Source organism: Lygodium microphyllum, chromosome 22, assembly GCF_053477565.2.
Source record: "Lygodium microphyllum isolate KBCC chromosome 22, Lygodium_microphyllum_v1.1.10, whole genome shotgun sequence".
In the NCBI taxonomy this organism is placed as follows: Eukaryota; Viridiplantae; Streptophyta; class Polypodiopsida; order Schizaeales; family Lygodiaceae; genus Lygodium; species Lygodium microphyllum.
The window spans coordinates 21,176,439-21,200,237 of NC_141156.1; the positions used below are offsets into that span (position 1 = coordinate 21,176,439).

A 23,799-nucleotide genomic window follows, 5' to 3' on the forward strand; every position below is an offset into this window, starting at 1 on the left:
CTGGAGAGCTATCTTCAAAGCCATTGGGACTCAACTCTGTTTCAGTACAGCTTACCATCCTCAAATCGATGGTGAAACGGAATAAGTCAACCAGGTCATTGAGGATATGCTAAGGGCGCATTGTTGCCGTGAACCCAAAAGTTTGATTCAATACTTGCCACTGGTTGAGTTTTCCTACAATGCTTCTTATCAACAAAGCATTCAGATGACCCCTTTTCAAGCATTGTATGGGCACGACTGTCGAAGTCCTTTAAACTTCTCAGATCCAACCTTGAGGGTTGAAGCTTCAAGGCAAATGTTGGAAGATATGGATGACCAAATGAAGTCAATAAGATAGGACATCCAAGCCACCAAGGATAGAAAGAAGGCATACGTAGATTTGAAACATCAAGATAGAATCTTCGCTGAAGGAGACATGGTCTTCATTCGCGTACGTCCAAAGAAGAGTTTCCTATCCTTAGGTGAATGCAAGAAGCTAAGTCCAAGATATTGTGGACCCTACAAGATTCTCAAGTGCTTAGGGCCTAATGCTTATAGATTGCAACTCCCTAAAAACCTAAAGGTTCATAATGTATTTCATATCAGCCTACTGAAGAAGTATGTACCTAATCCTACCCATGTATTTGATGATCAACAAGTTGTAATGCCTAGCAAGGCAGTCCTTGAGCTACGGCTTGACAGGATCTTAGATGTTAGGGAGAGACAATTGAGATCCACAACCCTGAGAGAATGTCTCGTCCAGTGGAAATATTATCCTGAGGAGGATGCCACTTGGATGGATGAAAGTACTCTCAATGAATAATACCCCCAGTTCTTTTCAAGATGAGGACATCTCGATTCTTCCAAGGGGGAGAGAATGTAATATTTCTGCCCAAAAATATTATAGATCTTGATCCCTGCACGCCCGCGTAAAAGCTATACAAAGTCATCTCCCGTTTCGACTAATGACGGTGGCAAGTGGTTACCCCGCACGCGCAATAACGAGTCCATCCGCATTGTGCAAATGAGGTCGGGGATTAAAACCGCAAAGTCGCGTGAGAACTCCCTTCCAGGGGAAAAGGAAAAATTGAAAATGGTGAGAATTTAAGCAATTTTTTTTTACTAATTATCCCTTCCCTCAGCCGATGCATGGCTGGAGGAGAGGGAGTGTGAGAAGAAGTAAGTGAGGTGTGTGGGGAGCTTGTAGAGGTGGAGTGCATGGGGAGAAGAGAGAAGCACGAGGACTCCAAGTGTGTGGAGTCTCTCCCGCCCCTTAGCACTATATAACCTCCCCCTTGGGCATTGGGGGGAGGCACGATCAAAGGGAACGTTGCCGTTGTCGAAGGGTTTCGAAAGCAAAGCCGCGACCACAAAGGACCTTGATTAATTTCAGGATAGAAGATCAATCAAGCATATTCAAACTTCATTCAATGTACCCTCAAGTCATGAGTGAACTGTTCTTATTTACTACTATCTACTGTTGTTAAAACAGAGTAGCCAAAAACAGTATCTCTGTGTGATTTTCTTTTAATAAAGAATTACAGTCCTGCCTGTGTTATGAAACAGTCCTTCTTTTGAACACTCCTTCAGCAGGCCACTTTTTTTTTTCTCCGTTGTATTATGCTCTAGAAAAGTTATGATGTTGAAATTCTGTTGTAATTCTTGAATGATCACAAATATTAGTAATGGAAACATGGGATATTAGAGAGAGAAAGCTTGCAACCCATAGGAACAGTTGGCATCTTCCCTGACTATATAGCAGTGATTATGAAAAGTCCACCTCAAACAGCCCAATTTCACCCCTGAACCATGGTAGAAGAGTCATTTTGAGGTGATTTATCTGTAGGCTCTTCCATCATGACCACATCCTCTTTGTTGCTGCCCATTGGTACTGCTTCTGTACCACTTGACATATTTGAAGCACCATCATCATCAACTATCTTTAGTTCCGCTTGCAATTGCCCTGATTTAAGTGCCTTTCCAAGCCTGGCAACTTCCTCCAATGTTTGAGAGTTTGCAATAGCAACCTTGATAGCCAGAATCTACTCCTTGGTTGGACCAGTTTGTTTAACTTCTTCAGCTTTAGGAGGAGATTTTACATCAGGTATTTCACCAGGCACAAATGTCTTTGCAGGAGGCGGTTCCACGTTTAGAGGTTTTGCCTTCTTCGTTCCAAACAAAGCTGTTGCCTCTTGTCTCTCCTTTTGCTTGACTTTTCTAAAATCTAGAAGGCGTAGCTTCTGCAACTTGTGAATGACATAAAGATGATAGTGTTGTTTCTTTGTGACTGTATTATCAAGCAAGCAGAGGATCTGCAAATTTGTTAGCCCTTCAAGAGGATCAAGCTTAGGGTATCTGCAAGCTCATCATGAGAACCTCCTTGACCAATGTATACCAGAATACACCCAGCTACAGCAGCACCCGTGAAGATTAATAGAAGGATCAAAGACACTAGATTAACCCTCTGCCTCCAAGGCATTCAACTCTGACTGTGATACAAATCTGATGGAAGCAAGGTCTTCCTGAGGGTTGCAAATAGGAACATGCAACCTTCTGATAAGCTTCTGATAGTCATCATAAATAGGACTTTACAATTGCAGCCATCAAGAACAATCACCAGACTCAAAAATCCCATCAATAGCCAGCGTCTTCCATCGCCTCGTTTCCCCTTTAACTCTCCCACTTTCTGCGTCTCGACAACTTCTTCCTTGTTGTCACCTTCATCTTCAATTCAGTTCTGTTGCTTTGTTGGTCTGTCTGTATCGTCACAGTAGCACTTGCTTCTCCCTTTTCTACGTCCACCGCAAGCTTGACAATTGTTATTGGCCTTGTTCTTCATCGTCTCCTTATTTTATAACTATCATCATCTTCTTCCTCACAGCCTCGTCCCATTGCAGTTTTCTCTGGTTTGTTTTAGCTTCGTTGAACTCCTTTGGAGTCACACTCAGCCTACGTCGTCTTCGCAACAAATCACCTTTGTCTTCGTCACCTCCTTGTCATGCGTTATTGTCATGAATCGTTCTTGTCTTCAACTTTGTCATCGCTTCTCTTCCCCTCAGCTACATTGACTCAGAGAACTTCTCTGCTGCCTCCCATCCTCCTTCATTCCTCCTCGTTTTCTTCCGCGTTTTTCCCATTATCCATCATCTTCCCTTTCAAAATAGTGTTCTTTTTCTTTCCCCCCCAAAAGACTCTTTCAAAAATAGTTCTCTTTCGCTTTTGCTTTTTCACGCTCCCTTTGTCCTCTTCCCCAGCATAGATATAGGCATAATGGTAGGCACTGCCAGCCGATGGACATCAACTGGTCAGTTCTGCATAACAAAAAGTTGAGAATGCTGCTGCTAAACCAGCAATTAAGAAAGACAGAGTTAAAGCTGGTCTTTCTCTGACTACAGTACCATCAAGTACATACACTTCAACTCCAATCGTTGATCCCACACCCATCTGCTAGCTTGTAGCCAACCCGCGAAATGCATTTCCATCATTCAACTTGGGATGGTGTCCATAAAGGTAAGCCAAAGAGATAGCCATTGCACTCCATGATACAACATTTCGAAACGGTAAGCCAATAAACATACTCTCTGCTTCTTGTATGGTCCCATGTGCTCCATACATACTCATAAGGCCATTACCAACAAAGACATCTGAAGTATAACCCCTCATACAAGCATCATAACTACAGTACCATCAAGTACATACACTTCAACTCCAATCGTTGATCCCACACCCATCTGCTAGCTTGTAGCCAACCCGCGAAATGCATTTCCATCATTCAACTTGGGATGGTGTCCATAAAGGTAAGCCAAAGAGATAGCCATTGCACTCCATGATACGACATTTCGAAATGGTAAGCCAATAAACATACTCTCTGCTTCTTGTATGGTCCCATGTGCTCCATACATACTCACAAGGCCATTACCAACAAAGACATCTGAAGTATAACCCCTCATACAAGCACCACAAGCTTGAAGGGCAGTCATGTATGTCAACTCATCACTAATTATTTCTTCCTCTTGCTTCAAACCCCTCTTCACTATATTACCCACATAAAATAAAAGAACAAACATAACGACTAAGTATGTACAAAGTATCAAATCACACACACAACTTTTGGGTGGTTTTCACACCTCGAATGCGCAGCAATACGACATCCACCCCCTCTAATCCTGCGCATCCTCCGGATGGGCCAACTACCCATGATCGTTATCATCAAGATCCACAAACAGATCAATCTCTTCATTATGCATTTCCGGTATATCAACAAGATTATCTGTCATATCATCTGTCTCTTCCATTGGAGTTTCTTCTCGTTGCTCTTCTCTTGCAAATTCTTCCAATGCATAATCTTCATCATCTCTTTTCTTGAAAATCTTGATTCTTTTTCCAGCAATAGGCACTCTAAGTATTGTCCCATCCAATTCTATCAATTCATATGTTGCATTATCAAAAACATGTCTGACTATGTACGGCCCAAACCATCTTTTCACCATCTTCCGAAGTGCAGTATGCTGATTTTCAAGGCTGCTATCAAAGACCAATACCCAATCTCCCTCTTCTATTGCTCTAGGCCGCAAGCGATGCCTGCTGTCAAACCTGTCCTTATTCCTTAGTCTAGCAACCTTCAACATGTCAATAGCTAGCTGAATATCCTCAAGTCTCCTCTCCAACTGTCGAATCCGAAGAGCTAAGAGCTCCTCTCTCGTCAAATCCTCCTGCCAAGGTAAAACTGACCAAGTCAAAGCACAAGTCTCAGTTGGCATAACAGGTTTCTGACCATACATCAACTCTGCAGGCATATATCCTATGGTAACACTATGAGTCGTACGATCAGCCCACAAAGCAAATGGTAGAAGTCTCGGCCATTCTCCAATCTATCCTCTGCATGCTTTGGCTAATGCTTTCACTATCGGATGCCCTCTTTCACTCTTTCCATTTCCCTCTGGATTATATGCTGTAGTTAGAGCCAACTTGATTCCTAGCTGAGAGAAAAACTCCCTAGCTTCATCTACATCCAATTCACCACGATCCGCAGTGATCTTACCCACACAACCATACGTGCAGAAAATTTCCTCCAAAAAGAACTTACACACTGCACTAGTGGTCTTCGTTCTCAAAGATCTGTCCTCAACATGATTGGTAAGATCCTCTCTAGCCAAAACAATATACCTCATCTGCCATAGACCCATAGGCATGGTAACCAAATCAACTACCCACTTATAATGAATGCATAGCGGATAGGTCGGATGAAGCTCATCTCGATGATGCACTACTGAATACATCTAGCAGTCTCTGCAAGTCTCAACAATGTGAGAAACATCTCTATACATGCCTTTCCACCAATATTTCTCCTTGATTTTCTCATAAGTAGCCCACACTCCTCTATGACCAGCCCAAGGACTCTCATGAAACTCCCTCATCACCTGTAACTGTGTCTCTCTATCGCAGACAACCTACAAAGGTAATCCGCCTCTTTTCTTCGGATGCTTCCAAAGAAATCTGTCCTTGAGAAAATAACCATAGGCTTTCCTTCTGATCTTCTTGAACTCTTCATCTGTCCATTCATCTCTTTTGCTTAGTGTACTAAGGTACCTGCCAATCTGCAACCAATCTCCAACATAGAGTTCTTCTATGAAAGCCACAATATCATAGACATGACAAACATGATCAACCATAGTGGCTGAAATTTCTGCATCATCCTCTTCTGCAAGTAGAGTCTCTTCATCATCATATCTGGCTCTAGACAACATATCTGCCACTGGATTATCCTTCCGTGCTATGTGTTTAAATTCCGGATTTAATGACTTGATGTATGCAATCCATCTCAGCACAGCTATATCCGGAGTAGAGCAACTCGTGATCATACCAATCAATGGCAAGCAATCTCTCTCTACCACAACTGAAGCTCCAATAAAGTACTCCTTGTCACATTTGAGAGCCGTAACAATCCCCAACAACTCCCTCTTGAATTGCGGATATCTCCTCTGTCTCTCGTTTAGGACTTTCGCCCCGAACCGAATGGCATACCTATTTCCATCTGTATCATCTTGACCCACAGCCCAACCTATGCTAATTGGACTAGTGTCAACTATCAATACAATAGGCCTTCCACAATTATAATCCGCTTTCCTGAGAGTAGGAGCATTCTGCAATAACTTCTTCAATTTCCGCATAGCTCTAGTGTGGCTCTCATCCCAATAGAATTTCTGCCCCTTTCGAAGCAGCTGATATAAACAATCTGCTATGTGTGCAAAATGAGGTATCCAAATCATATAAAACATACAAGCTCCAATGAATCTCCGTACCTCTGAAGTGGTAGAACAATACTCCGCAATCTTGCCTATAGCATTCACCTTATCAGGTGAGGGTTTCCTGCCATAATATCCACACATATGCCCAACAATGACAACCTCATTCACTCCAAAAACAGATTTCTGCCGTGATAGTGTCAAGTTCACTTCTTCTAATCTGGCCAAAATCTTTTCACAAGCTGAAATATGATCAGCCACAAAGTATCTGCATCCCTGATCATTTAGACTCTCATTTTTCTCTTCTTTTGCACACCCCTTAATGGGCACATCATCCAAGAAAGGCATAGTAAGCTGAGGTATATAATCACGAAGGACCTTATGCATGGCATTCATCATATGCGCAACATAATTAATGGCACCTTGAGGCAAGGTACACATCCTGACAAGCCCAATAGGAGTTCTCATGGTGGTTATGTCCCTGCTTTCCAAAGCCAGCTGAAACTGATCATATCTTGAATACAAATCACCTAAAGAATAGATGGCACATCCAGCAAATGCTTCTGCAAACTCATCCACAACTGGACCTATACCAACATTCTTGATAGTAACTCTGTTCACTGGCTGCATATCCTAAATAAATCGGAGAGTACCATTCTTCTTTGGAACTGTAAACCACCTGTTTGAGTATGGTGCAGATGAAGGCTCAAGAATTCCCATTCTGATTTTCTCATTCAATAAATCAATCAGCTTTGGCAGGTGTGCTTTAGGCACTGGAATAGGTCAGAGATTCCATGGAATATGAGGAATAGTAAAAATGACCATAGGAGCAACAATATCAGGATTCACACATCCAATCTCATGCGGGAAAAAAGCAAATCCCCTTCCATGTCGCTCAAGCATCTCCTGAAAACATTGCTTCTCTATGGGTAGCAAGAAATCACCATTTCCAATTTTCAATTCAGCAAGAGTCTCTGCTGAAAATTTATGACCAATATGCTCCGGATTCCTCAAAATTGGCTGTTTAGCAGCCCTCTCTATTTGCTGATCACTCTCAGGTGGAAGCGGTACAGCAACCGGCTTCAGCTTCTTATCCATAGTTTTGTATTTCGTGTCAACCCTGGCTTCATTATGCTCTTCTGCATTATTCAAATCTTGTTGTAAATCAGCAATTCTGCACTCCAATGGCTGAATATCCTCAGCCCTCCGCTCTATGGACTGCATAGAAGCAGCCCTAAACTCTGGATGTTGAAATACTTCAGCAGTAAACTCTATTGGCTGAAAGTTTTCAGCCCTCTGTGTCTTTGAAAGCTGATCATAACCAGCTGGAAACTCTGTTTGCTGAATTTCTTCAGCACTCAACACTCTTTGCTGAGTTACCTCAGCCTCTGACTCAATCTGTGACACAAAATCTGCAATTTCATGAAACATGTCCAGGGACTGCACTAATACATTACTATGACAATTCTGCATATCAGTTTTCAGCATATCTTCCATCTCTTCCATCGTATCTGCACAAATCACACTGTCATACATCCCATCTATGCGCTCCTCATCCTCTAAAATTCCTGCATTTTTCAAATTTTTCTCCTTCCTGCATATGTACTGCCTGGCAGCTCTAGGCAACCTAGAAGTCTTCTGATAGCTCATCGAAATGTTTGCTGAAATCCCAACAAAACCGGAGGAGAAAATACTGCTGCCAGGAGGCGAGAACTCCAATCTCCTCTGCTCTATACCACCGTCGTCTCGCGAAACGGCGGTACCTAATGAAAATCCGAATCCCTCATAGTGGGCAAAGGTGCATCTCTGAGAGTATCCCTGTTTCTAACATGGTTCACACATACAGTCATAAACTGAACTGCTCTCATGCCATCTTTACTGCGAATCCGTGCATAAGCAGAACCATCATCCATTACCTTTGTTTCCATGCGCATTCTGTGATGAATGGCTGACCAAGAATTATGGGATAAGAGCATGAATCCTGCACAAAGAAATGAAAATACTCCTCTACATCACAAAGGGGACCCTGACACTAGGACAGGCAGCATACAAATCACCTGCAGTGTTATTGGCGGCTCTCATACGCCACCCATGCTCTACATCCATAGGCCATTTGTTACTCTCATAAACTCCACGAACTATGAGATTAATCTCTGAACCATGATCCACCAATGCAACATAAGGCACCTGTTTCTCTCCAATCTTTACCATCGTCTCTGTAGTTGCCCTAGCCCAATGGCTCCGCGAAAAGTGACTACGCGGTATCAAGACAGGCTCATCAATTTCAGCATAATGCATAGGCTGAACCCTCTTCTCTACCTGCGGAAAAATAGAAGCATTCTCAACCATAACCTCATCCTCATCCTCATCCAACTCCCCAATCAAAACTCCCTGTGTATCAGTGGTAGACAATGCATGTCTTTTCCTCTTTAGGACCTCCTGAAACTGATCCTGAAACTCTCTTTTCAAGATGCCCAAAATCTCAGAAATAGTGAAAGTCACCTCACTGCCAAGTATCTTATCATTAAAGATTTTCTTCATGTCCGTAGATGTCTCAATATCGGACATCAATCTAAACCCTGGCTGCTTTCTCTCTCTAGGCTCTTGCCTCTTTTCTCTCTTTTGAGCATCTTCCATCTGTCGATCTGGCCCTGGTCTTGAAGACGGTCCTGTAGTAGGTGGAGTAACAAACTCACCCCCTCTAGTCTTCTTAGCTGCACTTGGATTTTCTTCATTCCTCTTATGCTTCTCCTCAACAAGTACATCTGCTCCATGAGACTTAGCCAAATAAGCATAAATAGAGTACCTGTCAACAGGCGAATCCCAACTTGTCTCTGATCTGATGCTAGAGCCTGCACTAGTCAAAACAGTTTGCTGAATTTTCCCCTTATTTGCAGTCTCCATAGCATAAGTCCATAGTGCTGACCGAGTCTCTGATCCCTTTTCAATCTGGACTCCATATGCAAAAGCATCACCTCTAGCTGTCACATAAGAAGTACGCGCAGGCATGTCATCCACTAACTTCTTCATTCCACCTTTACCAAAGTTGGTAGCAAGTGGAGCTCCTGTCTCAGTCAACCAAATCTTACCATCTTGCCCCCAATATACCAAATTCTTCCTCCTTGCATCCTAAAAAGATTCACAATCCCTGCAATGCTGATGGTCCGTACTATCGCACCAAATACATCTCCGATCTCTCCTAGGTACACTAGGAGCACTCCTAGGTGCAATAGGAGCACTAGAAGAAGTAGTAGGTGCAGTCGAAGCAAACTGCTCTTTCAACTTTCCCACCAACTCCGCTTTAACTGACTCCAGTGTCAAATCTGTTATGCCTTTGATTATGTCATCAAGAGAGGTAGGCACCGATGGAGCGGATGGTTTTGGAGCAGAAGGTGTAGGCATCGGTCGTGGAACAAGAGGAATAGGTGGAGTGGAAATAGTAGGCACTGGCATAGGCCAAGAAACTGGCTGAGGAGGAGAAGAAATAATAGGGATAGAAGCAGGCATAGGAGCAGATGATGGTGTAGGTGTCATGGAACCATTCTGTAGGCGAGTCTTCCATATCCTCCTCTTGGTCAAAGTCGAGACTACATCCTGAGCATCCTGCCAATCCGTTTTAAGACCCATAGGCTTCGTGCGATCCTCAAGAAGCTCACCCAATTCTTCTTGAAGAGCAGGATCAGCAGCTTGCAAGAAAAGCTCAACTTTTTCAACATCCAATGCTCTTTGTTCAATGGCATCAAGCTGACTATACCTCTCTTCAAATTCTCGAATCAACTCCGAAGCAGCTAGACCTTTGTTTGGCATGTAGACCCACTCTCGGAATGACCGCTGAGTAGCCATACCAAAGTCCTCAAGGAAATATTCTTCTTTCAAGGCCTTCTTAAAATCTTGCCAATGTGTATTTTGAATAAAAAGATCAGTCACTTTTGCCCTCAAAGCGGGTGTGACAAGACGAAGGAAATACTTACTCATAAGTCCAGCTGGAACTCCGAAAAACCCCATCTTGATCTCATATGTCTTCAAATATGCTGAAACATTATGGCCATCAAATAGCTTCTTCTCATTCTCAACTGCTTCAATAGCCTTAGTCGCGCTGTTTGCATTCTCCTACTCCGAATAGAGTTGCCTTTGCTAAGACAACTGCTGTTGATGCAATTGTTGCTGCTGCTGCATATACAATTGTGTCTGCTGATTTTGAAGCTGCATATACATGGACATATTCTGCAAAATATGCTTAGATCCTCTGTTGAAGTACTTGACGCAGCAGTCATTGATGGAGCTGAAGTAGACACAGCTGGAATTGTAGAAGAGGCTGAAATAGAGACTGAAGTATCACCCATCCTGAAATTTCTGCCACGCTTTCACGTCGGGTTCACCAAAGATGTCGAAGGGTTTCGAAAGCAAAGTCGCGACCACAGAGGACCTTGATTAATTTCAGGATAGAAGATCAATCAAGCATATTCAAACTTCATTCAATGTACCCTCAAGTCATGAGTGAACTTTTCTTATTTACTGCTATCTACTGTTATTAAAACAGAGTAGCCAAAAACAGTATCTCTGTGTGATTTTCTTTTAATAAAGAATTACACTCCTGCCTGTGTTATGAAACAGTCCTTCTTTTGAACACTCCTTCAGCAGGCCACTTTTTTTTTCTCTGTTGTATTATGCTCTAGAAAAGTTATGATGTTGAAATTCTGCTGTAATTCTTGAATGATCACAAATATTAGTAATGGAAATGGAAGAAGAAGAGGTATAAGATGAAGACATTGACATGGCAGAGGATACTTCTTCTGACATTGTGGATCCATAAGACTTTGGCACATACCACAGGATGTGCAAGTTAGGAGGGGGTGGATGTTGTGTCGCTACGTGCACACCATATGAAAAACTCTAAAGTGCGGCTTTCTTATTGATCGCGCACACCATGTGAAAAAATCTAAAGTGTGGCTTTCTTATTGATCTAGAGAGCCAATGCCATTTTAGACATTAGTGTTAGTGTCCATGGTTCAAACATATTAGTTTTTTGGACAAGTGTAGCCAATTTATGATATTTTAGATATTATCTCTTGTAAAAATCCAAAAACTATAGAAAACTTCTAGATTAGGATGACATGCAAAAGAAAGCATGTAGCTTTCAACTATCAGTGAGGATTTTATGTAAAAAGAGAGATGGACAAAATCCTGTGTGTAACGATCGTTGTTTTTAGGTAGTGAACAACACTTCGAAGTGGGAGATGAAGGAGTGATCTGACCACTAATGCCTTAGATACCAACCAACCTTCAGCCATACTACCTTCTAGCCAAGCTCGTTATCACACAAATCATTTTAGGATTTTCATGAAGCATTTCAAGAAGAACATCTATTGTATATGGACATGTCCAGAAATCTCCACTTTATCTACAAGATGCACCAGGAGGTGGGTTTATATCGTGAGCATGTAGGTGGGTAAATACTTCTCAAAGAGACAGACCGTCTCCACTACTTCCCACGCCTTTCCAATTCAATAGAGGATGTCTTGATCTCCTTCTATGAGATTCATTGCACTAAATTTGACAACCTGTAAATCAGCCTGTGTATTTTTGGAGTAAGGCATTCTGCGATCGCGATCAGTAGTACGAACTACCACGAATGAAGAAGCATTACGAATAATGATTAGACTCCAAATATCAAAATACAAAGGCCACTTACAATCTATTCGTAGTACAAACCTGACATATCTTATACCAATCATGGGAGTTTATCCCTGATAGTTTTTTTTCTTTAGAAAACATAGATCTAAGAGAATGCATCATACCCATCGGAGTGCGGATAAACCTCATAATTTGCTTCAAAATGCACTCTTGTTTAGTGGATAAAACCCAAGGAGTGCGAACTTGTTGCAAGCAACCATCAGTACTCCTCTATAGCCAAGGCATCTCCATCTTCCCTACCTCTTTCAAATCCATTCGTGCCCCTGCACTATCTCTCCTTCGTGTGATGTGGTCCCATAGTAAGCTGCCTACATTCTTGAAAATATGCATGGGACCCAGCAAGTGGTTCATATGTAAGTGGGTCCAATATGACAACTCGTAGAAAATTGAGAACCATCACATTCCGTTTGGATGTGATTCCGTGTGGGCCACTTTCAACTTGTACCAGCTTTGGGTATTCATTCGTGTTGGAGGTTCTCCAAGAAAACCTTCCCTCAAATCATGACCCTCCGATAAGAAAGTGGCCTTCCTTGATATACCATCTTCTTCATGGTTCATGACCTTCAGGAGTCTAACTATGTCCCGCACAATGGACATGCATGATAATCTAAGGTAACCAGACATGTCCCAACACCTTTATCCTATGAACACAAACTTGAAGGAGCTATGATAAATGTAACCAACGAGAATGGAAGCCTACTTACCTGAGCTCTCCCCGAATCCCAGAAATTCATGCATGGGTCACATGATAATGGCTCCTATATTGGTAGACCGTCGACCATCGTACTTGCTCATATCTTCGATGACGACCCCCTCCTCCCACAAAATCTTAAGCTCATCAACTAATGGACAGAGATAGAAATTCATATTCTTCACTTTATAGCAACCATGAATGAGCAAGCTAAGGATCAGGTGTCATTTCGTCGTAGAAAACCATGGTGGGATGTTGTAGCTAACAAGGACTACAGGGCCACACACTGTAAGAAGTTGAGCAGAGACGGAATGGGTTCATGCCATCCATAGCAAGACCAAGCCAAAGATTCCTTGGCTCTTGTGAAAAGCCTAGAAAGGAAAAGTTAATTTGGCTCCATGTGCGTGAATTCACTAATATTCGTTGGACTCTATCTATGGATCTATTTTGCACATAGCACATTGTCAAGCTCACCATACTTGACGTACGAAACATGTGACATATACGGGGGATAAGTGAAAAGTGTCTAAGAACTTTCTAAGGGATGGCTTTCCCTTGCAAGTCTTGTCGATACCTGTGAGCACCACACTTTGGACATGTTTCCATAGTCTTGTATTGTCCTCGAAATAGTACACAATCATTGACACATTCATGGATGCTATTGTAGTCCATTACAAGCTTTTGTAAAACATGTCACGTATCATCACTGTTGAGAATCAGCAATCACACTCAAAGAGCCTCTTTGTATGGAATCTCAGGGTCAAGGATATGCAGGCTAACTTATCCCATATGCACAATAGTGCCTACTGCAGTTTCCTACTTTCCTATAAAGCATTGTACTTGCTTCCTTTCTTAATGCAATGATAGTACTCTTTTCATTTCAGTAAAGTGTCAATATCATTGTCCACATACACAAGATTGTGTTTATGAGTCCAAGTCTCAATCTTGGAACCTAATTCACTTGTGTAACAAACAGTGTCCATTCCATCATGAGTCTACACTTCTCCTTCATCCTCCATAGCTTCCGGTTATGTCATGCTCTAGATCCCGCATTTCTAACATGGTATCAGAGCCCAGTTGGGCATGGCATTGCTTCTCTAGCCTCTCTTGATTCTTCTGAACCTCCATCCATCTCAATGTCAGCTCATGACTTCATCTCCCAACTCTACTCTCACTGAAGCTTCCATGGCAGCCATAGCCAGCAGCACCCTATCAGATTGAACTGCTTATATCTCACTCCACAGGTCAAATCTCTTATAGCTTCCTTCTGGAAAAGTATTCCCCAACTCATAAAGCTTCTCTGTATCACATCAATCCAGGACATTGGACCATCTGGAGCTCAGCATTGTGAAAATCCCAAATCTCTGTTCTGTGTCTGCCATAGCCAGACAGGACCTACCTTGCTTGGAGCTTCCATAACTCTTCAACCAGGCCATTTCAGCCCACGATTTCTTCTGGAGAGTTGTTCCTCTGCTCAAGGCGTTTCATCTTGGCACAACAATCAATGACATTGATGCTCCCTGGCTCCAGCATTGCAGAAATTCGACCACGCTGTCCAGATCTGCGCCGAATCTGTTCGCGGCACCTACGCGCCTTATACTGACCACGATCTGCACAATCTTCATGGGGCTTTGGTAGCCCATGAAATAATCTTCCTAGATATGTAAAAAGTTTTAAAAATGATGCACTGTAGCTCCTGCAATAAGCAAAAAACCAGGCCCCTATCTCAGAAACCCTAAATCCACCATAGCCAAAAGCTTCAAAATCTTGACATTTTTCACTGTTTCTCTCACTGAAGTTATCAACAGTGATTTTAATCACTGAGCAATACTCTCTGAAGTTCGTTAAAGTGCTGTCACTTAGATCTGAAGACATCAGCATCAAATCAAGAAGGGGAAGATCACTTGGAGTAAAAGACTTTTGCAGATTTGGTATTCATTGACACTCAGTTAGTGCTTTTTAGCACTTGTGTCTCTCAATCAATTCTTCTGTTGCTCAAATCTAATAAAGTCTGAAGTTGATTTGCTATTGTTCCCGTAAATCTAACATGGGCAAAGACTCGCCAAATGCTCGATTCAAAGGAGTCGGATTCCACACTTGGCAAACCCGCATCAAGCTCATCCTGATGAAGAAGGGTCTCTGGGCCATCACAAATGGCAAAGAGAAGAAACCTCGGGACGCGGACCTTGCAACTACTTGGCAAAAGAATGATGACAGAGCCCAGGCCATTATCAAATTGGAGCTAGATGACAGTTATATCCATCACGTGGATAACTGTGAGACCTCACAGGATACATGGAAAAGACTTGACACCCTGTTCGGTGCACAATCTAAATCATCAAAGTATGGTCTCCTAATTGAATTCTTCAGGCTTGAAATGAAGTCCAGCACATCACTTGCCACACATCTTAATTACATGGAAGGACTCCTAACCCAACTTGCAGGAATCAACATTAAAATGGATGAAGATGTTTGCATCGGTGTTCTACTTAAGAGCTTGCCTCCTGAATATAATAACGTATCAACAACTTTAATCAACATGCCAAATCCTGAACTTGTTGATATCCAGGCATCACTGTTAGAAGAAGAAAAGAAGCTAAAAACTAAAGAAGAACCAAGTACCTCTAGAGATGAGCATGCATTATATGTTGGCAACAGGTACAAAGGCAAGAAAGATCAGCTCTTTTGTGACTTCTGCAAAAGGACCGGACACACCGAGAAGTTCTGCCACGCAAGAAAGAGATCCCAAAAGGCCTATCTAGTCGCAGTCAAAGAAGAAGAAGAAAATGAAGCAAAGGAAGATGAAGATGAAGACCACCAGGATCGGAAGGACAAGACTCATCAGTCCTTGTACTCTCATAATTCTGATAGACTGTTTTAATAGCCTTGTATTTTCCTTGCCCTAATGTTTCCTGCCATAAGCTTTGTAAACTCCTTATGTAACTTGGCATTACAGTCCCTGTACACTTTGTGAGGCCCCTGTTACAGCCTCTGGATGTCCACCATGTTTATGGTACCCACACTTAGCTTTTTCTGCAACAGCCTCTGGTGTTCTGCCATGTCTGTGGTATGCCCACACTTTGCAGGTGGTTCTCATTACAGCCTCTACACACTTTGTGCCTTTCCTAGTTGTGATTGAGGAGGGGTGTTGAGAATCAGCAATCACACTCAAACAGCCTCTTTTTATGGAATCTCAGGGTCAAGGATATGCAGGCTAACTTATCCCATATGCACAATAGTGCCTACTGCAGTTTCCTACTTTCCTATAAAGCATTGTACTTGCTTCCTTTCTTAATGCAATGATAGTACTCTTTTCATTTCAGTAAAGTGTCAATGTCATTCTCCACATACACAAGATTGTGTTTATGAGTCCAAGTCTCAATCTTGGAACCTAATTCACTTGTGTAACAAACAGTGTCCATTCCATCATGAGTCTACACTTCTCCTTCCATCCTCCATAGCTTCCGGTTATGCCATGCTCTAGATCCCGCATTTCTAACAATCACAAGACTCAAGCATGGTATTTTCAAGTGGTAATATATAATACTTTAGCAACTTGGAAAGAAATCATAAAACACCTTGAAAAATCACAATTATATTTTATAATGGTGCGGAAAAGAAATCAACAAGGCATTCGTAGAAGGTACCTGAACAACTCAGACACACTCGCATCGCTCCACATGTATTTTTCATGCTACTCAGGAGTGCAAGAATTGTCTTCAGGTGAGATACTTTCGGCACCCATCATATAATGGTATGGATGCTTCCTCTCTGAGCAGATTAGATGTCTCGGCATCCATGGGCATCAATGCATAAATCATTGCCTCCATCCGAGGCTCCAAGATTGTAGGAAAGTTTGAAAGGTTGCATGTCTCCTTTGATATTGACGATATAGACTGGGTAATGCCTTCCAAGTGGTGGATTGGCCTAGGCACTCCATCCATTGCATGCCCAAAAACTCTTCTAGCTGGCCGCAATAGGTGCATTTCTCCTGGAGATGCCACGTCTAATGTTTTTGTATATGATATTCAATTAGTTTGCGCATATAATGCATGATTAATACATACTTTTCTTACCATTTTCTCAAATTCTGAGATTGCCTGATCAATGATCTCTGATTAAAACTTGCTGAAGCATCGTACGTGTTCTATAGACAAGCTATGCTTTCGTTGAATTGCCAACTTGCATTGAGAGCAAGGATACGGGACACACTGATTAAATTACACCTCATGATCTTGAACATCACGATCATCATCATTTTCCATTTTGTCTACATTACGACAAGCAATTTGTTTTTGTTGTCATTCTCTTTTTCTTTCTTAATTTGTTTGAGAAGGGATTTTTCTCTTATAACTCAACAAAATTAACATCAACTAAAGTCTTGGTTTTCTTCCCCTTTCTTTGTTTCTCTCCCTTTCTTTGCTCTCTTTGTTTTATGTTATCTCCCCCTTCTCTTTCTTTCTCTCTATCTCTTTCTTTGTTGCTCCTCTCTTTGTTTCTCTCCATCCCCTTATGTTTTCTCACTCATTCTCCTCTCTCTGTCCCTCTCTCTCTCTCTCTCTTTCCTATTTCTTTGTTATCTTTCATGTTTATTCTCTCTCTCTCTCTCTTGTCCTCTCTTTCTTTTCCTTTCTTCTTGTCCCTCTCCCATTTCCTATCTTTCTCCCTCAATACACCTCATTCTCAAGAAAAACCCTTTGTTTCTCTCCACCCCCTCGTGTTTTCTCACTCATTCTCCTCTCTCCCTCCCTCTCTCTCTCTCTCTTTCTCTGTTTATTTGTTATCTTTCATGTTTATTCTCTCTCTCTCTCTCTCTCTTTCTTTCTCTCTCTCTCTTCCTTTTCCTTCTTCTTCTCTCTCTCTCATTTACTCTCTTTCTCCCTCAATGCACATCATTCTCAAGGAAAAAAAAAGAACAAGAACAAACCCTGTCTTTGTTTCTCTCCATCCCCTCATGTTCTCTCTCTCTCTCTCTCTCTCTCTCTCTTATGTTTCATGTTTGTTCCCTCTTTCTCTCATTCTCTCTTCCTTTTCCTTTCTTCTTATCCCTCTCCCATTTCCTCTCTTTCTCCCTCAATGCACCTCATTCTCAACAAAAAAAAAGAAGAATAAGAAAGAACAAGAATAAACTAAGAGAGAAATGTACTCACTGCAAAGACCCGAGGATGGATTCTTCATCTCCTCTTCGTGACGGTCCCTCTTCTTCCTTTGTGCACTTTCTCCTCTTCTTCGCAAACAGTGTCAGTGGTGGCGACAATGGTGAGAAGCTCTCCTCTCTTTTTCTCTCTTCCTCTCCCTCTCCCTACCGGAAGCACGATCTCTTTTTCTTTCTCTTTCTCTCTCTCTCAAACTCTTTGTGGCAAAATGCCACTCTTGGGTTTAGGTTGCTTTTTTTTCTCTGAGTATCGTCACTATTTGCATTTCAAATAGCGATGTCGTTGATATGCATCGTAACTGCCCGTCGCTATGCCCCTGTATCCTTGTAGTGAGTTTTTATATATTCTCTCTCTCTGTAACATGTCCACCTGTTCCCTTTTAGGACACGTCTTAGCAGTCTAGCGGAAAGAGACTCTAGAAAGCTCTGCCCGGCACTCCCATGGAATGTTACGAGGTTTGCGATCTAGGACTTTCCGTGTCTACCACGTAGCAGAAGTAATCCGTCTGTTCCCACTTAGGACCAACCCGAATCAGGGTTTCCCCTAATGGTCATTTCTTATGTTGAATCCCAAGCAAAGTGCTTTACGCAATAACGCTACAAGGACGAAGTGGATTCATGCTGCACTTGGTTCAAGGAGAATGGGAAACGAGAGGGATGCAAGGCTCGACGTCTCTGCCATAAGGCATAGTACCATTCCGTTCACCTAAAATAGCATAAATCGGGATTTTTGTTGTTACTTAACTCTAGGTCAGCGCCCTTGCTGTTCATTTCCTTTGAGAAGAACTCCTTGCTATCCATTACGATTGAGAAAAGTTCCCGGCCAACCAGGAACACCCAACTGTAGGACAGACCCATGGCCACATCTATCGCACTTTTCTCAAGGTTTCTTTATTTGTCTAATTTACCTACGACATTTAGTTGGACATGCATCAAGCAGCTTCATTAATTAGCCAGTTAGACACTGGTTCCTTCACGTAATCTTAGCACTTAACATAGAAAAGCAGTGTCAAATAGGTTCCTTTTCAACAGTTATCTTATTTATCTTTGGAATACATCCATAAAGTCCATCCTGCTGGCTAATCCATAATCCACCCGAAGGCTGTCCATAATCCGCCCGAAGGCAGAGCAATCCACAGGGATTACTAATCCAAGATTCTGCCCGTAGACTAGTATGCGGGCCTCGAGATCCAATCTCGAGTCACATTGGCCTCTTGTGCAGGGCCCGAAAGGCAAGGGATTTACGGTCAGAGCCCCCTTGGCACCCAAGCGTCCTCCTACTCCAAGTAGTGCCCAAGGGAGAGACCCCTGCGGCAGATTAACCCAACTCAACCAATATCTTAGGTTTTATCAACAGTAAGTCATGGCGACTATGCAACTCCAAATTATTGATTGGTCCTTTTCTTCCAAGAAAATACCCAATTTTCTTATCATAACTTGGCAAATTTTCCCAAGAAAGGTGATATAACAAGATAACTAATCCTCTTGCAAGATAAACTTGCGTAAGAATCTGCTAATCTCATTTCAAGGAATTGGCAACTCTCTTCTGATGGAACCACAAGATCATGCGACGTTGAAACTTGTTGCACAAGTGTCGCATCTATTCTGTGGGATCATTTCACCCATCGAATGGGGTCTTCTCGTCACGGAATCATGATTAGACAAGAAGCATGGTTTAGGGTGTCTTCTTATCCAACGCATTCCCAATTGCACTAGGCTGACAACGTTTGGTCCTAGGGGTTCCAACTCAGACCGAGTTTCATCTTTTGAACGAGTGATCCTTAGGGTAGAAACCCTAGATCATTTCTTGCAAGTGCGTCCAATTGTCCCTACGTTCCTTGAATGTGGGAAGGACCTTTGGGTATGAGGGTTTCGACTTGGCAACAAGTGTGAAACTAGGCCAATTCCTCAACGTGCTAAACCCTGTATATTGTATCGCTTGAACCATCCTATGCGAATCCTTTGCGGTTTAGGTGTTTTAGGTAATCCAGTTTACTTGTCTTATGACAAGGACAAAACAGTCCTAGTGATGTTAATTTGATCTAAAAGGGGAAAACTAGTCGCATTACGTCGCAATTCACGTAAGCACAAGATTCATTGCCTCTACGTACGACTAGATTCACAATCCCTAACTTTACTTGTTAAGACCAAAGCACATGTTAAATTATGGCATAATTTCCATTGATCCTACTACGACTTGTATTTACGAATCATGCCACTAAGCTTTTAAGATTTTACGCTTAAATGAACCATGCAACCTTTCCCTAAGTGTACCCTTGATGAATGAATTTCTTGCGTACGTCAAATGTGCAACATTCAACCTTTTCCTAACTACTACGTAGTTAAATGAGATTCATGCCAATTTGAAGCTAGAATTAACCTATTTCATGTAGCCCTTAGAATCTTTTCCATGCTTTGCAATTTCCTACGGTTGATAACGACTTCCTTAATGAATCATTACCAAGAAGATTTGTCTAAAAATACGACATACGATTTCATCTTTCCATGCATAATCAAAGGTGTACTACAATAATTTCGACTTTGTAATGATAGTCATTAGTTGTTCTAGACTCGTCACTTTGCAATGCACAAAAGGCAACTTGCTAATAAGGTACTAAAATGCATAGACACCTTATGTTCTTTTTCGTTCATTCCATTGAAAGTACAAAAGACCAACTTCGTATCATTAGTTACTTCAAGTAAATTTCAAATAGCCAATTTATTTCAATCACATTTAGCTAGGTGGAATTGACAAGCATAAGTGCATCCTAGTTCCATGAAATAACCATGCATAATTGCAATACTTCTACGTAAATAAAAAATAGGAAGAAAACCTAGACTTGTGGGCTCGGTGAAATATCCACATGAATACTAGGAGATGATCCTCCTTCAGGTGTGTCTTGTGACTTTTTAGGAGCTATCGCAGACGTGATTTTGACTTCTAATATGCCTTCGCGGTCTACGAACTACTCGCCTTGGTATGCAGCCTTAAAAACTTTGCCCGTCTCCCTCGTACACGGAGATCCCCTTCGAAGTACGGATCCTTGTCAGAAGTATCAACTTGCGGAATTTGGCTTATGGAAGGCCTTAGGGTTCGGTGTTTGGGCCTTCTTTCTTTCGCAAAAAGAGGGGGTTCACGAAAGGGTTCTTCTGAAGGCCTTGCGGAAATAGGGACTTTAAATTCGGGCTAGGAATGGGCTTGTGGTGATTGGTGGGAAGGGCTTTATAGGCTTCCACTTCTTTTTCTTCAAATCCCGAGCCTAGGGGGCTTTGTGGGAGATTTGGTAGGAAGGGCCTTATAGGCTTCCACTTCTTCTCTTCAAATTCCGAGCCTAGGGGGCTTGTGGGAGATTTGGTAGGAAGGGCCTTATAGACTTCTTCTTCTTCAAAGTCCCGAACCTAGGGGGGCTTGTGGGAGATTTGGTAGGAAGGGCCTTATAGGCTTCTTCTTCTTCAAAGTCCCAAACCTAGGGGGGCTTGTGGGAGATTTGGTAGGAAAGGCCTTATAGGCTTTCTCTTCTTCTCTTCAAATTTCGAGCCTAGGGGGCTTGTGGGAGATTTGGTAGGAAGGGGGCTTAGGAAGGCCCCCTTACAAGCTTCCTAAAGAAGCTTCTAGGAGCTTCTAACTCAACAACAACCACAAAATAATCGTGGGGGGGTAGATGACATCGTTCTTGACGAGGGATGGTGGTGGCGTGATGGCTTATGGCGGAGCTGGCGGCGACTGTCAAGCCACAGGCGGCGGTGTACTCAGCCGGCGGCTCCCTCTCCTCCTCATGATGTAGCACACCGACCTCTCCTCTCTTCCCTTCTCTCCACGCAGCCTCTCAGCTTCCTCCTCTCAACCCCCCTCCACTAAGGGGGGTTTTTATAGGTCAAGGGGGGGAGAGGGGACCTCCCCCACGTGGGCTGTGCATGCAGCCCACATCTCCCCCTTGGTTAGCACCTCTTTCACCTAGCCATCCCCTTCCCTCAGCCACGCATCGGTTGGGGGAAAATAAGTAAAAAAATTTGCAGTAAATTTTCCCTTTATCCACTTAACCTCCTCCCAAGAGGGAGTTTTCTTGCGATTTATGCAGTTTTGAACTCCCCTCCCGGTTTGCCAATGTGGAGGCCTTGATTCCGCACGTATGGTTTACAGGTTACATTGCCGGTAACTCCAATATTGAAAATAACATTTGCATGAGTTTCATGTGGGGTGTGGAAAGCCGGTCTAGTAATATTTCTTAAGTGGAAATATTACATACTCTCCCCCTTGGAGGAATCGAGATGTCCTCATCTCGAGATGAACTGGGGATATTGTTGAATGAGAATGCTTTCATCCATCCAAGTGGCATCTTCCTTGGGATAATCTTTCCACTAGACAAGGCATTCTCTCAAGGTTCTGGATCTCAGTTGTCTCTCCCTAACATCTAAGATCCTGTCAGGCCATAGCTCAAGGACTCCTTGGCTAGGCATTACAACTTGTTGGTCATCAAGTACATGGCTAGGATTAGGTACATACTTCTTCAATAGGCTGATATGGAATACATTATGAACCTTTAGGTTCTTAGGGAGTTGCAGTCTATAAGCATTGGGTCCTAGGCACTTGAGGATCCTGTATGGTCCACAATACCTTGGACTTAGCTTCTTGCTATCTCCTAAGGATAGGGAACTCTTCTTTGGGCGTACGCGAATGAAGACCATGTCTCCTTCCTCGAAGGTTCTATCTTGACGCTTCAAATCCGCATATGCCTTGTGTCTATCCTTGGCGGCTTGGATGTCTTGTCTTATTGACTTCATTTGGTCATCCATCTCTTCCAGCATCTGCCTTGAAGCTTCAACCCTCAAGGTTGGATCTAAGAAGTTTAGGGGACTTGGACAGTCATGCCCATACAATGCTTGGAAAGGGGTCATCTGAATGCTTTGTTGGTAAGAAGCATTGTAGGAAAATTCAACCAAAGGCAAGTATTGAATCCACCTTTTTGGTTCACGGCAGTAGTGTGCCCTTAGCATATCCTTGATGACTTGATTGACTCACTCCGTTTGGCCATCAGTTTGGGGATGGTAAGCTATACTAAAACAGAGTTGAGTCCCAATGGCTTTAAAGATAGCTCTCCAGAAGTGAGATGTGAAGAGAGAATCACGATCACTAATGATTCTTTTGGGTAACCCATGTAGCTTGAATATCTCCTTGATAAACAACCTTGCAATGTTTTACGCTTTATAGTTTGTCTTAACTGGAATAAGGTGTGCAACCTTAATAAGCATGTCAACCACAACTATGATGGAGTTGTATCCTCCCTAAACTTGGGGCAGGCCAATAACAAAGTCCAAACTAATGAATTCCCATTTCATTTGGGGAATGTCAAGTGGTTGTAACTTTCCTAGCATTTTGAGATGTTCGGCCTTAATACATTGACAAGACGAACACTCAGTGATATATTTGAGAATGTCACTTTTAAGCATCTCCCAATAGTAGCTCTTCCTAACTGCATTGAGAGTCTTGGCATAGCCACGATGTCCTGAGAAAGGGGAATCATGAGCTTCCCACAGTATCATTTGCTTGAGTGACTCGCTTGCCGGTATACATAATCTCATTCTATAGTAGACAAGTCCATTATTGATAGAGAATTCATGATACCTAGCTTGTAGCTTTTGGTCCTGTTTCTTGATAGGGATCTCCCTTAGCATCTTTTGATAGGCTGGATCATGGCATGCTTCTTCTCTAGCTAGTTCAAGGATTGGGTTGTTTGGCATGGATACCTTTGTGGCTAGAGATCTAGCTATTGATGGATTTTGCAAGATTAGAGAATTAAGGAATGCCTTGCAATGGAGTGCATCGGCAACTACATTCTCCTTTCCAGGTCTGTATTTGATCTCAAAATCATACTCCTCTAGCACTTCAATCCACTAAGGTTGCCTCAAGTTGAGCTCGTTCTCGGTAAAGATCCACTTGAGGCTTTTATGATCCGTTACTAGAGTAAACTTGTTACCCAACAAGTAGTGTTTCCAAAGCTTTAGAGCATGGATGACAGCTAACAATTCTAGATCAT

At 42.5% G+C, this 23,799-nt stretch overlaps 1 pseudogene; it reads right to left on the reverse strand.

Moving 5' to 3' along the window:
• Window positions 1-1,775: 1,775 nt before the first annotated feature.
• LOC148016948 (uncharacterized) lies at window positions 1,776-3,959 on the reverse strand (annotated as a pseudogene).
• Window positions 3,960-23,799: the final 19,840 nt, after the last annotated feature.